At 36.6% G+C, this 13,394-nt stretch overlaps 1 long non-coding RNA gene across 1 annotated transcript; it reads right to left on the bottom strand.

The window, feature by feature from the left end:
* Positions 1 to 7,985: 7,985 nt before the first annotated feature.
* LOC130436757 (uncharacterized) lies at positions 7,986 to 12,874 on the bottom strand. Its single transcript, XR_008909107.1, has 5 exons — positions 11,256 to 12,874; positions 11,027 to 11,082; positions 10,726 to 10,821; positions 10,478 to 10,633; positions 7,986 to 8,767 (listed from the first exon to the last, which is right to left on the bottom strand). It is a non-coding gene; the product is annotated as an uncharacterized LOC130436757 (long non-coding RNA).
* Between the last annotated feature and the right edge of the window lie 520 nt (positions 12,875 to 13,394).

The raw sequence follows: 13,394 nt of genomic DNA, 5'->3' as shown, positions 1-13,394 counted from the left end.
TTAGTCCCACTCCGCCCCTGCCGCAGTATACAGTTAAAATATATAACTAAATAAAATCTGAACCACGATTAGAAAAGATTGGAGGAAGAAAACACACAAATCTGATCGTTAATGCATATATTTTTTATTATTCTTTTTAATGCATGCAAAGCTTCATTTGTAATATGGTTTGCCATAATGTTAAAATACAGTGACAAGATTTCAGCACATTAGGGGATTGTAGTTATGGCATGTTAAAATTACAATATCTTAATACTTTGAACTACAGAGTATAAAGTTATATTTTTACTAGACAACTAGGAAAGAAGACTAGAAAGACAAGAACATTGATAGAATTGTAACTGATACAAAAATATTTTACAGTAAAATTATATGTTTTGTCTTTAATGTAAATACAGTAAAATTTATTTACAGTGAATGTTTTGAACTCCTTAAATTAAAACTAAAACATTTTATCTAAGATTGACATAACAGAAGGGGAGAGCAGTGTTCTGTGTTACCTATTAGCAGACACTAATACTCTTACAGACATTTTTTGGGTCAGCCGTCTGAATAATGGCAGCAATCTTGTCTGCATATTTACTGACAAAGGTTTTGCAGCTGTCTTTAAACGGAGGATCACAGACGGAATGCAAAATGTTCTTAATTTTCTCCTATAAGGTAAAATGATACGTGACTAACTTAGCTCCCTTCACTATTATATGCTAATGTTATTCTCTTATATACACACTACATTTATGTCAATTCAGACTGTTGATAAATATTCTCACATTGGCAGTTTTGTCTCGTTCAGTCGGTTTCGATCCTTCTTGAGGAACAACTTTGAAGCTAATCCTGCTTGAAAATGTGAAAAGTGATTCGCGCAAATCTAATTTTGTTTTTGCTCGGTTAAGGAAACAGCAATATTATGGTATAATGAGATCTGCTTCAGGAATTCATTAACAGTTTTCCAATTTTCAATCTGAACAGGCATGAAAAATGCACACTGCAAGAGAGTTACCTTTGGAGTTTCTCGCATCAGGACAAAATAAAGATATTTCCTTTATTTGCTGTTTTTATTGCCATAAAAACTGCTTATACAGAGAACTAATATAGAATAATAAACCATAAATAAATAATCAGACTTTCATGGAAAACGTATTGTGTTGACAAACACGAACACATGTTGTGCCGATGTAACTCTTGTAACCAAACAACATTAAGAAGTTTGTGGGTATGTTCCAAGCAAACAGGTTTTTTGACTTTAAACAACTTCCCTTTCCTCCTTCGTAAAAAAAACTAACCTGACTGATTCCAAGCAAACCTGTTTTCTAACTGAAACTTTAATCTTGAACCTAAATCAACCTGTGAATAGATGCTTTGTTTAGTAAAATTCAACTGATCTACAGCATTGCAACCATTTAGCTCATAGGGACTACATGCACATTTTGCATGCATTCTGCCTCAAACACTAGACAAGACTGCGTTCAGCCCTGACAAAACGTTGCAAAACGTTTCTTAAACGGAAATGATGGTGCAGTTGAACACCCTGTTGTGATGACGCAAGTGTTGAACTACTTCAGTTGAGAAGGCCATTCTCTGTGTTCATTTTTAAGAATTTTCGGAGCCTGGTGAAATCGGAATAAATGCGTATTGAATACTGCAAAATACATCTCTTATAATGGGGGTGGGTCGATTTCTCCGTTCGCCTGGGACAGGAGGTCCATACGTAACGGGAGGGGCCATGGCTGAACATACAGCAGAGGAGAAATCTCCGCCATCCGTGGTGCTTTGGGCCACATGGGTGCTATCAGGAGAAGAGACAACTTCTGATCTCTCACCCTGGCCAGGGAAGGCAGTATCAGGCAGAGAGGAGGGAACACATAGAGCAGCACTCGTGGTCTCGGGTGGGCCAGCACGTCCACGCCGAGGGGTGCGTCCTCGTCCTGTAGCGAGAAGAACATAGGACAATGGCCGTTTTCGTTTTCGCCTTTGCAAGGCGAAGAGATCTGCGGCCTTTAAAATCTGTAGCTTTACCATGTCTGTTTTATCACTTTGTGTAGATTACCTCAGAAAATTAAAAAGTTGTCCTACATTTACTAGCTAGCAGTTTAAATGCACCATCGGATTAATTTGTTAGGGATAAAACATGTAATTAAGCTAACGAACGTAACTGACACATGACATCAAATTATTCCAAACAAAAAGCACATGACATTTGTAAATATTCGCAAAACAGTGACAAAGATAACAACTTCTAAAAAACCAGGAGAACAACTTGTGAAAACTGTTCTTTAAAAACTTGTGCAATTAAAACAGGTATGTTTGTATGTCAAAGTTTTGAGCAAAACTGTTGATATATTATGAGAGATCCACATTGTGTATTTGAGGGTATAGTATTGAAATAACATACTCTTTTCCTAAAGATTATCTATTTAATGGGACAACATTGTAACACAAAACGTGTATTCATCCTTCAAGTATCAGCTATTTATCAACTGATTAATTTATTGAAGCACTGGTTTATAGAGATGTTATTGCAATGTATAGTGTATCTATATAACTATCCCATCCCCTCAGAAAAGCACTTTCAACAAGTCGGTATGATTTATTAGGGTCTTCATGAAATATCTGGAACAAATTTTGCTTAAAAACATTCAATGGCTGTGAAAACAAAAATCCTTCTTGCCTCATCATAAACAGCTCTGCGCACAGCAACCCGTTTTGGTGGATGTCTCTTTAAATGATAATGAGTTACAGTGAACCCCACCATCCCCTCTGTCTGTCGTGTCAACACTGGATACTAAAAATTCTGTCACACAAAACAGCGCTTACGTTGTGCATTTATGTTTGCCTAAATCCACGGATTGCGCCATACTAAACATATTATAATGTATTAACATTAATACAGTTAAACTCCACGTGTCCATCAGCAAGTTTAACACTGGCTTTGAATGTTTTATTTAGCCCATGACTAACTTACCTCCCTTGCAAAATGCACACTGCAAGAGAGTTACCTTTGGAGTTTCTGGCATCAGAATATATCAAAACAAGTATATTTCCTCTATTTGCTGTTTTTATTGCCAAAAAAACTACTTATACAGAGTACTAATATAGAACAATAAACAAATAATAAGACTTTCATGGAAAATGTAAAACGTATTGTGTTGACAAACACGAACACATGTTGTGCCGATGTAACTCTTGTAACCAAATAACATTAAGCAGTTTGTGGGGATATTCAAAGCAAACAGGTTTTTTGACTTTAGACAACTTCCCTTTCCTCCTTCGTAAAAAAAACTAACCTGATTGATTCCAAGCAAACCTGTTTTCTAACTGAAACTTTAATCTTGAACCTAAATCAAGCTGTGAATAGATGCTTTGTTTAGTAAAATACAACTGAGCTACAGCATTGCAACCATTTAGCTCATAGGGACTACATGCACATTTTGCATGCATTCTGCCTCAAACACTAGCCAGGGCTGCGTTCAGCCCTGACAAAACGTTGCAAAACGTTTTTTAAACGGAAAGGTGCAGTTGAACACCCTGTTGTGATGACGCAAGAGTTGAACTACTTCAGCTGAGAAGGCCATTCTTTGTGTTCATTCTGAAGAATTTTTGGAGCCTGGTGAAATCGGAATAAATACGTGTTGAATACTGCAAAATACATCTCTTATAATATCTTCAATTGTTGTGTACGAAGGGACGAAGCCTCCTTAGTGACAGAAGAACAGCCAACAACTCTAGGCAGTTGATATGCCACTGCAGTTGGGAACCCGTCCACTGTCCCGATTCTGCGTGCCCGTTATACACTGCGCCTCACCCCTGCATGGAGGCATCTGTCGTCACCACAAAGCACCTCTTAACCTACCCGAGTGAGACCCCCGGTCGGAGAAGGGTCAGATCTGACCAGGTGTTGAGGGTGCGCAGACAAGGGGACGTACTGTAATCCGTCTGGTGCCAGTGTGCCACGCCATCCAAGGAACCCAACTCTGAAGCCAGTGCTGAAGCGGCCGCATGTGCATCAACCCAAGAGGGATTACCCCTGTCGAGGACGCCATGTGCCCCATGAGCCGTTTCAGTGGAACCGTTGGAGTCTGTCTGATCAATTTCAGACAGTTCAGCCCTTGCGCATGCTCGTTGGTGAGACTTGCTGACATATGGACAGAGTCTAGTTCCATACCGAGATAAGAGAAACTCTGCGCTGGGTAGATCTTGCTCTTTTTTTTGTGCCAGAGCACAATGTCCCTGTGCATACACAACACATCTTGCAAGTGTGCCAAGATAAGCACCTTTTGCCAGAAGGGTGGCAACCTCGTCCCGAAGCATGGGTCCGTCCCAGACACCATCGAGGGTGATGTGGAGAAAGAAAACCCAGGTAAAAAATCTCTCTTTGAAAGGATGTGGGCGCCATGCCCAGAAAAGGGCCCCGACTTGATGGGAACGCAGCTTGCGAGTTGGGTCGGGCTTCCCATCATCCAGGTCCTTCAGAGCTTTAGCCTGAAAGACCTGAAGGATCTCCAGGTGGCAGCTGTCTGCGGGCACAGGTTCAACGCTGACTGGGGGATGTCGACGTAGTCTTTGGACGCCCTTCCATCCAGAAAAGTCACAGCTACAGAGCCCGCTAGCCTGGAACGCGCCGAAAAGGGTGCTTTCCAGGACTAAGTGATCTTCTCGTGCACCTCCGGAAAAAATGGCATTGGGTTGGTGCGTGGTTTTTGACCACACTCCGACCTCAGAAACCAGAAGTCTAGGGCACCCGCCGTGGTTGCCAGGGTAAGAATGGCTGACATCTCCGCGTCAGTCTCATCTGGAACCATTTCTGCATATTTTGTATGTTTCTCTTATCTCTTTTGAGATTTATTCAATGCGAGCATATATAAAAATCACTGGATATTCTGACATGATTCCAGTTTGAAATGAGTACGATTCAAAAGGTATTAAAGTGCACAAGACGTATGTAAATCTTATGATGACGGCTAAATAACACTTGATATTTCTGTAGTAAGTCTTGTCTGTGTGTGAAGGTGCCGCAGGAAGTCGTGTTGTGCAAATCCGTGTTTTCAAATTTCAGCTGATTTCCTGTGTGCATGGAGTAGAGAGTAGTGAACACTGTCTAGAGACCATGTAAATCATATTTGAAATCTTAAGGCGGGCCAGGTAAAGATGATTGACAGGCCACCAGTTGACTATCCCTGCCTTATAAGAAGGAGTCCACAGGCTTCTGAAAAACACAGAGATCAGACTGTGAAAGATTCTTCATCGTTCAGGTTACAGTTCATCATCTAAGATGCTCCGCAACTTCTTACTTGTCACATTGCTCATATGCCAAGGTAAAATCATCACTTATGTGATCAAAAAGATACATTTGAAGTTACTTCTCATGTCTTTAGAATGTTGAACTGAAATAAAAAAGTGTTTTCAGTAAGATGGTCTGTGTATAAATAAACATCTCTTCATAGACACTATTCATCAAAATCTGTAACTTTTTTAACAGCCTCTGCAGATGATATGAGCTCTACTGAAGATGATCTTCTAAAGAGTGATGTAAGTTAAATACTAAATCTATTAAAAACAACTGTAGATAAAATATATTGCAAAAACATTGTATTTTTAACCTTGATTGTTTATCCTGCTGTTAACCAGCAAACCTTAGGGCTGGCCGACCAGCATTGTGTTTCAGATGAAAATGGTCCAGGGATGTGTAGCGAAGTAATGGCTGAAGATTTAAGTGTTTGTCAGCATGAGTTGCAGGAAATAAATGGGGTCTTAACTTGCATCCTGTGTAAAGAAGTAGTGTCATATGTGAAAAGTAAAATCTCTTCTAAAACAACAGTGGTATGTGCCACAAAAATCTATATTGAAATAATGCAATTTTGTGTTCAAAACAACAATATTATTAAAAAAAATTCTTCCCTATAGGAGAAAATTAAGAAAATGTTGCATTCCGTCTGCGATCACCTTCCACATTTTAAAGACACCTGCAAAACCTTTGTCAGCAAATATGCAGACAAGATTGCTGCAATTATTAAGACGGCTGACCCAAAAACCGTCTGTAAGAAAATTGGTGTCTGCAAATAGGTAACACAGAACACTGCTCTTTCTAATTTTACTGTAAAATATTTTCGTATCGTTACAATTCTATCAATGTTCTTGTAGTCTTTCTAGTCTTCTTTCCGAGTTTTCTAGTACAAATATAACTTTATACTCTGTAGTTCCAAGTATTAAAATATTGTAATTTTATCATGCCATAAATACAATCCCCTAATTTGATGAAATGTTGTCACTGTATTTTTTATGTTTACATTCTGGCAGATCACACTTGCCAGTTTATACAATAAATTTATCAAAATATTATATAGTGTTGGCTTATGATTATTTTTCATCCGCTAAATATACTGTAAGTGATAAAAAGGGCGAGACTTAACATTTTCTTTGGTCTGCTTCACTCATAGGTCTGAACCAGCTCATTGTTGCAACTACACAAACGCATCGACAATCTGTGAATGAGGAGAAATTACAAATGAAGCTTTGCATGCATTAAAAAAAAATATATATATATATGCATTTTTTATTTCTCTTCATCTGAGGTACTTTCTATTCGTTATATCTGCTAGTTGAAAATGTAATACTGTTTTGTACAGTAAGTCTTGATATGCCGTATGGTGGGTGTTTTCCACATTCATTTTCTCATCATCATGATAGTTTAACATTTTCCATTTGTTTAACTGTGGCCTTGATAATTGGGGAGTTTAATAAAGGTATTATACAGCTAAATAATAATCTTCCTTTGCGAATTGTCATTCCCAGAACATTTTTTTATCATGCTACGCATCTCTTCCAACATTAGTTGCCATTTCTACTTGTATTTCTTTGAGGTTGGTCTTGGCTTTTGTCTAACATCTAATTAAGGTCTAGTCTTTTTTGCCATGTCATTTAAGATGGGATTTTTCAGTTATCCTGGATGAATTCAGCCATGACTCAGTTGCATGAAAGTAGGTTCAATTAAGATAAATTGAGTTGCCATGGAGATTTATTCTTTGCAGGTAGCCAGAGCAGGCTAACTACCGGGCTAAAATTAATGCTAGTGATTTATCTGTATGTTCCGCAGTCAATCCTACTAGAAATCAATGGGGTTTAGTCACTCCATGGTGTTCTGTAAATATGTTGCATCATTTTAATTCTCGTGCACTAAAATAATAGATATAAAGTAATTGTCATTCATTGAATGCCTTCTGTTATTTTACTGTGGTTATGAGGAGTGTTGTTCATATTGCTGTCAGAGGATTGATGAGGACATATATATTAGTTGTAGAAGGCCTAAGAAGTGGCTGATGCCGTACCAAATGTGATTTCAATTAAGTATGTGACGAGTTCAAAAACATATATAGGCTGAAGTCCGATTCAGGTGTTTCCTCTCCACGAGGGCGTGCCCTTTTTTGGATGATGTGGTAGACGAGGACGTTTAATATTCAGACGAGCATTCAGGCATGAAATAGTGTTCTGGGACAGCTCAGACCCTGTGTCCTTTGCAGACGAATATCTGACTGAGAGGTACAGATTTTCAGGGGATGGCATCCGATATTTGTGTAGGCTGCTGGCTCCAAAGATACAACACAGAACAGCATGGAGCCACGCTCTCACTGACCCACGGATGGTCTGCGTAAAGTATCAATGTTCAGGTAAGAATGACTTATGGTTACTGTCAGCTACATTCATTTATTTTTTGCATTAAATTACCTTAATAGGCTACATGTTACAGATGACCTGTGATGCTGACTGCCTTATTACAAATTTAGAGGTAAAGTGGCCTGGCTATGTCCATGACTCCAGAGTCTTTCGGGCCAGTAGAATTTACCAGAGATTCTCTCTAGGTAAACCACCCCAATTGTTTAAGCACCTTGGACATGGAAAGCACCTTGCAGGGAAAGGCACACCAAAACAAACGTACTTGGTTCATATTTTTTACGTTCTCTGGGTTGCTAGACGCATCTTGGACCTGTGAATACCATAACTTTATCAAAATATTATATAGTGTCGGCTTATGATAATTTTTCATCCGCTAAATATACTGTTAGTTATAAATAAGGCGAGACTTAACATTTTCTTTAGTCTGCTTCACTCCTAGGTCAGAACCAGCTCATAATTTTTTTAAGCACCTTGGACATCATGAGTGTGGTAGAATTTTATTCTACTTGAATAAAGAATAAAATTTTGTATTCTCAGGTGAGTTCTCTGATGTGCTGCTAGGAGACAAAGGCTATGCCTGTGAGACATTCCTGTTGACTCCCCTTGCAGACACCCAAACCCCAGTACAGCAGGCTTACAACCATGTCCATGCCAGAACAAGGGCTCGAATCGAAATAACATCCTGAGACTCTCCCCAGACAGGGGTTGTGACGTGACTGCTGCCTGCACAGTGCTCCATAACATTGCCAGCCTAAGAAACAAAAGGGCTCCCAGAGTTGCTTTGGATATTGACTGGATCAATGCTGCCATCTTCCCAGATAAGATAAATGGAAGACTGGTCAGAGAACAATATATAGCCAATTATTTTGGAGAGAAAAAAGATTATTAATACATTGTGTTATAGTCATGGTTACACTGTGAACTGAATTCACTTACTTCTCTTTCTAGTTTCTGCATTTCCAAGTACAGTTTCCTCAGTGTCTTGCATTTGATTTCCATGTCCTGCAGCTTTGCCTTTTTTTACTTCAGTCTTGATTTCTGCCAGCTCAATCTATCTCTTGAGATGCATTGTGTAGAGATGTCTGACCGTTCGTGAATTCTGTAAAACACGTATCAATGAGCACAGCTCGGGTTTGTGCATAATGTAGATCTACTTTAGAGAATACTTATGTTACCAGGCTACTTATCAGGCTGCACAATGTCTGGATTCGGTTACAAATAAGATATTTTCTATTAGCACCACATTGCCGAATTATCCATTAGGACTGCAAAAATAATAAAAATGATAAAGGCTACGTTGCTTGATGTTATTTTTGACAACGGGAATCTTGGGTTTACGCGTCCATATGCAATTACGCGTCCACGTGTCCAAAGTCTGTACACAAAATTACGTCTTTAGGCGCAATGACGCGTCTACGCGTTATATCGTCTGTACACGTTATGTCTAAAGAAATATTTGCCAAAACTGCCTTCCATAGAGCTTTGGTGTCACATGCAGCTATATTTCACTAGTTTTATCGTCGTCCCAGTTGTTATGCTCAATGTAATTTGGATTATTTTAGTTCCTTTGTTCTTTTGTTCATTTTATAGTAAGCTCAATATCATTGAACACAAATCTGTGTAATTTGTCTTCTGTTTTATACAACTGTTTTATACAACCTAGAGGGTTGGATTCACCGCAGAGAACATTACTGCAACTAAATTTGTACAGAACAGGTTATCATGTTAAATTTATGTTTACTCAGTGCTTCCCATTTAGTAATTCCATAAAAGAAAGCAAAACAAATAATAATTGTTATGTGTTTAGAATCATTAAATAGGGTCAAATAGAACCCAAGAGTATTAGAGGTGGTTGTATATTATGTTGGCGTATGATCCTGAAGGGGGAGAAGCTACAGACTATAAAAAAGGAGGCGGGAAATTAAGAAAAATAAGTTTGTGTATCTAATGGTTTGTCTTTTTTTTTGTCAAAAATTACCAAAAAATAATAGTACACAAATATACATCTTCCATGAATGCTAAAGGTTTAACATGGAAAAAAGAAGACCTCGGAGAGGTTGTAAGGCTGAGACTGGCACTTTGCATAATTTCACTGCAGTGCCTTCAACTTATTTTATATAATTACTTTAGAAAATCCTCTTTACTTATTGCTGGAAACATCAGTTTATTCCATGATCTTATTTAAATACCACTCAGAAAGATAAATAGATGAATAAAGTGATTTAGTAATCATGTCAGTTTTAAAAAATAAAGATTTTTAATTAACCTTTTCTTATTATCTTTGTTACATTCTACACTTCAGATATTTGTACCAAATAGTGAATAGATATTGAATGAATAGTGAAAAGATGGTGGAAAAAAAACATAAATTGTTAATGCATATTATTTATTGTCTTTTTAAGGCATTCAAAGCTTCATTCGTAATTTCTCCCAATTCAGAAATTGTTGATGTGCTCAATCAGATACAAAAACGAGCCGGTTCTGACCTGTTAGTAAAGCAGACCAAAGAAAACGTTATTAGAGACTCCTTATTTTACCCTAATACCAGTCAAAATAACGTTATAGAAACACATTATTGAATATTTTTGGTAACTCTATAAAATAAACAGACCATAATTAAAAAACATACATATAAAAAATACAAAACTTTTACTGTCTGAAAAGAAAGCAAAACATTTTAACATTCTTTGTCTTTTTTGTGTATACAGTATTATCATTTTTTACCAAATAATTTTTAGACTCTCTCTGTCAAAATGAAAAACATTTTATGTTCAGACAATACAAAAGAAGGGAAAGCAGTGTTCTCTACCTAACTGCAGAAAGAAACTTTTGCACAGATGGCTTCTGGCGTTTCATGGATTACTGAAATGATCGAATCAGCAATCTTATCCAAAATAAACTCGCACAAAAAAGTGGGAATGGGTAGTGCTCCACATGCCATTTTCAAAACTTCCTTAATTTCTTCCTAGGACAAATGATAAAGAAAAGATGTACAGTATACTATTTAGATGTTTATAATTTGTATATAGATATTTGTTTTATTTATGTAGCACTTACCACTGTTGGATCAGAAGGGAGGTGATCTTTCACCCATCCAATAACGGTTTTACATATCGAGCAAAGGCCATTTTTCATATTATTCAGCTCATCGCCCTGAGAAACAAACACAGATAGGAATCATGGCACAAATATTTAGATATTACTGCACTGCACAACCAGGGACAATCAGATCACCTGAAACATAATGCCGGTAGACCGGCTCTGAGCTTTCAATATCTTTTCAATATAGTTCATCCACAGTTGTTGCTAATTGATTTGCTAAACATTTGTCTTGAACATGTACTTATAATGATCTTACATGCTTTTTAATTAGGTCAAGCTCGTCGGCACTGATGTTCACTCTACTTGCATTGGCTGTAAAAAATAATAAAGAAGAATAGTTAAGAAGAGTTGACACTCTATACACATCTTAGAAGCATTTACAGATTTCAGGCCATATACAAAAACATTTGGTAAACTTTGTAAAACCACAGAGTCAAATAATTATATCATGTGTCATTTCATGATCACATCCCTGCAAATTTTACCTGAGTAGAAGCATATGAGCAAGGTGACAAGAAAGATGTTGCGGAGCATCTTAGATGATGAACTGTGACCTGAACGAGGAAGAATCTTTCACAGTCTGATCCTCTCAAGCCTCTGGACTCTTTCTTATAGGGCTTTGTATCAACCACAATGAGTATTTACTTTCCAACCACAAACCACAGACAGAAGATCACTAAAAAAATATTGTCAGGAAATATTTTCTGAAAAAAATCTTTACAACTTTTCTTGTTTATAGCTTTAACTAGTTTAACTGCAAAGATAGTGACTTACTGTAAATTTGTCTGAAAAACAGTTCATATTAAATGACATTTATAATACAAACATGCAGACAACATGTTACACCATTTAACTGTTTCATTTTTATTGTTAAGCTTTCATAGGCAGGACATTTATTCTTTCTCTTATAATGTCAAGTCAGTTTGTTTAGCTGTAACAGTTATGTTCTCTTGGGATTTAAGCCCTGTGTTTGCCCCATTGTTACAACATACTTCAGAAATTGAAGTATAACATGTTACATCAGGGGGTTTAAAATGTTGTATTGTTTCAAAGCAGCAACATGTAAGGAAAACAGAACAAAAATAAAAACATTCTATAAAGTATGATACTATTTGTGTGATGAGTGTCTGATTTTAAGCAGGCTGTTTCTCATAGCTCTATTATAAAAGTAATTGTCTTGTGAATTATAAAGAGGTCAAATTCCTAACTATTTAACCAAAACAAATTCTCTTCTCAGATATCTTTAAATAAAAATAAATTAAATAAGTGCAAAATGATAAAGGATAACCTGTGATGGATAATAAATTGTAGTTTGATAGCCAACCATAGCTTTGTTTATTAAAATGCATTTGATTTCTCAAGAGTTTCTTGTTTCTTACACAATAAGTCTACCATGTCTTGTCTCTAGACGCAGATGTTCATTCAACAATGTGGTGATGACAAGAATCTTCACAAGCAGGTGTAGAGATGACATGATGACATTAAATCTCACTGTCATTCATTGTATTGATTTCATAAGCTGTCGTCTGGCGAACCCCAATTTATCTTTAGATCTTTAGCCAACCTCCGACTTTCTAAGGTTCATACAAAAATGTTATTTTTCATTTCCTTAATTTTCTTTTAGCACTGAATATTTGAACTGATCTCCCTTTCCATTCAATACTGACAAATGAATAGCTATTGAATTTGACACATCTTCTTTGACTTATCAGAAGTAAAATTTCTCTACTTTGCAAATGTACACATGAATATAAGATAAGTCCGACAACTAGTAAAAAGGTACAAACATGGTGTTTTTTCACCAACTTTACAGCAAATGCATATGGGAGACATTAAAATGAATGGACTTAAGTGCAGTGTTTGGAACTATTGGTCTCTCCACGAGTTACTTCCGCATTCCATTCTTCCAACGGACGTCTCTACGAGTGTCGTAACTCTCTCCTTGCGTCTGCCATTGCTAAGCAGCCTTGGGCCACGCTTGCTGTGATGACGAAGAGGTTTCATCAAAGTATAAACTAATAAATGTAAGTATTGTGTGTTTATGTAAGCTTATTTTATTTTAATAATTTTGTGCTGCTTCAAAGTAATGGAAACAGACAAAATAATAAAACATACAGTACTATAATATACAATACTATTTATGTGATTTACTCTATTCTATGGGATTTTAATGAGACTTTGTTATTAAATAGAGTCTAGAGTTTTTCATAGCTTTATTAAGTATGAATGCCAAATTCATTAATAATAAGAATTGTTAACAGATTTTTGTATTCACTTCAAAAGTAAGCATGTATGTTTTTAAACATATAATCACATAAAATAAAATTACATAGTGAATGCTGAACAAGCAAATTCTGCACATTTTATGCAGAATGAATTCAGTGTATTCAAGCTATACACCATTTTAAATCCATTTTGAGATGTATCCTGAGAATATTGTATTTTGATATTCTCATTCTGTTGGACGAACATTAACGACCATGTTCAGTTTTTACACACTTCATGTATAAAAAGTCAAATTCCAGAACAAAACAGACTATCTTCCAAAAACAGCCTTGACATCAAAATGTAAAAGTGAATCTAACAGTGAATAGATTTTAGAATATTTAGATTTTCAGATTGCT

The sequence above is a fragment of the Triplophysa dalaica genome, chromosome 15 (assembly GCF_015846415.1).
Source record: "Triplophysa dalaica isolate WHDGS20190420 chromosome 15, ASM1584641v1, whole genome shotgun sequence".
Taxonomy (NCBI): Eukaryota; Metazoa; Chordata; class Actinopteri; order Cypriniformes; family Nemacheilidae; genus Triplophysa; species Triplophysa dalaica.
This window is presented reverse-complemented; position numbering and strand designations above follow the sequence as displayed.